We start from the raw sequence: 3,642 nt of genomic DNA, 5'->3' as shown, positions 1-3,642 counted from the left end.
TGTTAGAAATAACATGATAGTTTCACCATATCTCGTTGAGTCCTTTTCACTTCTTTTTTTATTTTGTTTTGTTTTTAAACTATGTTTCTCTGAGTGATTAGATGGGTCTCACGATTCAAGTTGTTACCAATGCTAGGGTGAATTAGAGTGATTGAGATACAAAAAAAGAAAAAGAAAAAGAGACCAGACCATCAGACCAACTGGAATAAATTCAATAAAGTCGACCACTGGAACCCTTGTATATGTCAGTTGTGTTGACCTAGAGTTAGGATTATCGAACACTTGTACCCTTGTATATGCCAGTGTGCTTATATTAGTCAGACCGGTATCTCAGTCCATTAGGATAGGTGCATTTTGGCGGAGGCCTTCAGACAGATATGAGAAACACCGTTCACCTAGTAAACATCAAAACCATCTATGTTTTTCTCTATATCCGTCTTCTTGATCTATCCATGTGATTAGTTTTGACTCCGGATATTGATGTCCATAGTGCGACTATCTGAGTAGAGCTTTGTCACTTCATATGAATTTTAGTATGCTTGAGTGAAAACTCGTGTACAACAATTGGAATTTCGCATCAGGGAACTTCCTCCTGTAGTCAATAAGTATGCCAACCAAGGAGATTCTTTAGTGCCTTCCAAGGTCTTGTGTAGATAGCTAGGGTCTGGAGTATAAAGGTTTTGTGAGTATACCTCTGATAAGCCCTCCGGAGACAACACTACGCTACTAGGGACACCTAGGGGTTTAAAGGCTTATTGCATACGCTAAATGCAATCGACGATGCCTGCGACAATGAGTTAGGATTTTATTTTTGCTCGAGGACTAGCAAATAATAGGTTTGGGGGTATTTGATAGACACATTTTTGTGTCCGATTTGTCTCGATTCTATATATTGTTAGGGCTCATTTTTGTACTTATTATGGTGTTTTATTTATTTGTAGGTATTTTTGGCCAATAAACATTTTTGGAAAAAATTGGCTCGAAAAGTTGTCGGAAAGCACCCGGAGGACATTTGCTATTCGGACTCTCACTTTGGATTAGGGGTAACCTAATTACTAAGGGGCATCCCATTTCCGGACAGTTGCTAATCGCACCCCTACTCTGGATAAGGGGCAACCATCTTCAACATTTCAAAAACCAGGTTTTGGTGGGAAAATAGGTGCAGTGAAGAACAATTTTGGAAATCGTGATTTGGAGGAGTTTGAGGTCGATTAAACCTCTGATTTTCATAGGATAGACTCCTTATGGGTCTAGGAATCTGAGATGGGTGTTTAAATCGATTAGACTGGGCTCAATCGACGGATTTTTCTCACAACAGAAAATATGGAAAGTCACGTGTGTGACCTGTTTTAGGGAATTTTAGAAAGATTAAAGCGCTGTAAATCTTCCCAAAGATTTGTATCTATCTAAGGAAGAGTTTAAAATAAAAAGGAAAGCTCAAAAACGCGTAGAAATTCTAAAAAAAGAAATTGCCGCAACTTGGCCGTGAAGAGAAGGAAAGAGATTTTGGAAGATTTGGGAGAGATTTAATCGGTATTTTTGATATAAATAGATGTCTTGGGTCATATAGAATAGGTGTCGAGAGTTTGGGAACCTAAGGAGAGCCAGAGAAGAAGAAATCAGAGCTTTACCAAACTCTGTTTCTGCTGCTGCTGAAGAAGAAAAACGCGAAGAACATTGACGCACGGGAAACAGTCGCAGAACAATGTCGTTGTTTAACAGCTGAAGAACATTAAGCTGTGCAGGGCAGTCGTATTCTAGGGTCTTAAAATCAGCGACAAAGCAACAGTTTTTCTGTAACAGTTCCATTGTAAAAGCTGTTTTGCAACACCAATACACTGTTGCAAACAATTTATGTTATTACTTTCACTCTTTTAATCATCTTTTGAGCAACAAACACATATTTTGAGATCATGATTAATATGAGGAGCTAAACCCCATTGCTGAGGCGATAGAGGAAGCTATTTTTCCAACAAAAAGTGGTATATTCTATTTTATCTTTTTATTTGCAATAATTATATGATTATTTGCCTTGAACTATTATTGAATATGATTTTTATTTGAGTGATTGTGATCTATTTTGATGGAGTATGCTTAGTTTTAAGACTTTTGATGCTTCATACTTGGTATTTACAATTATTATTTTTGAAAATCTACTTGTTGCAATATTTTAGAATCAAATTAAACAAGAAAATTGCATAAATATAAGTATTGGTTTAATCATTTTGAACTTGGAAAATAGTGGAATCTTAGCCTCAGTGTTTCTTTTAATATTGATATCATCTTTGATTGAGTTTTCTGTAATTTTTAGTGAGTTTTCTATTTTAATATTAGAATTTAAGTCTAATTAATATCCTTCACAAGTCTGAGAATCGAACCACTTTTACCACTATCTACAAATCACATCATTATGCCTTCGTATCATTTTCTATAGCAACTGATTTGGTTAATGGCCGTCGTTCAAATCTAGGTTTATAACTTAAAGATTAGTGGCGCAGATATGAGAGATGGTCCAGACTCCAGACTGAAGATTAAAACGAAGATTCCTGCTTTGGATTTGGTACTTACAGTGAATTTAACATAAATAATATGGACATTATAGACGAATAATCGATCCTTAATTATTTTCCTTATTTTCACCCTTGATTTTTCCCTCCTCAAATCGATTCCTTCCCACCTATTAACAGTACTCATAAACTGGACGTGAATGAAAATCGAGAATTTTGATAAAGTAACCCATTTTTTTATATTCATAAAATTAATGTCCCCGTTTTTTTCAAACTTTCTAAAATGCTCTTACCGTTTACTTTCACCCCTTGGTCCCGCATAATAGAGTCAATCGTCGTTTACCTAGTCAAAAACTGGGTCAAATTACTTAACTATCTGATCCTATTAAACTCAAACGCCCTATTATACTCCAGCTTCTCCACAGTTCTTTCACTCTTCTCCATCTTTCTCACAGTTTCTTTCCTTTTCTTATCTCATTTCCTTCACTCGGACAATAACAACGACAACAACTCGTCTTCTCAATTACTCCAACTGAAAAAAGACTCCTTTTTTCTAAACGTGAGTTAGGGTTTGCATGATGTTAAGAGTAAAGTTAGGGTTTGATTCTGCTAGTGGATCTTCATCTGTTGGTAATGAATGATTTGGTTTCGGTGATTGTGAAAAAGATTGAAAGGGTTTGGTGAAGTCCAATTCGAGTCTGCTAATGATGAGTTAGGGTTTGACGAATCAATTTTGAAGACTATAACAGAACATAAGCGACGAGTTTGCAATGTAAACAACAATAAAGAAGGAATATGGTAAAGGATTCGAGAAATTATGGAGAAATTAGTCCACAACAACAAGAAGGAAACTAAATCATGAAGTGGGTAGTTGACTTTGTATATGAATTGATGCTTCTTCATTTTCTATTGATTCAATTTGGGAATTTCTTAAATTAGGGTTCTGATGTTCTTCATGAGATTTGGTATTTTGATTTGAGTAAAGCAAAAATTAATGGGGTTGTGATGATTGTGCTGATGCTGGATGAAATTAGAGCAACTGATGATGATTTAGGGTTCTTAAAAACACAATTCGGGTGGATTTCAGATTCCAGTGTTGAATTGATGAGGTTTGAGGAGCTAGTCATGGAACTGG

Source organism: Papaver somniferum, chromosome 8 (genome assembly GCF_003573695.1).
Source record: "Papaver somniferum cultivar HN1 chromosome 8, ASM357369v1, whole genome shotgun sequence".
Lineage (NCBI taxonomy): Eukaryota > Viridiplantae > Streptophyta > Magnoliopsida > Ranunculales > Papaveraceae > Papaver > Papaver somniferum.
The sequence above is the reverse complement of the archived record's forward strand: the minus strand, read 5'-3'. Positions refer to the sequence as shown.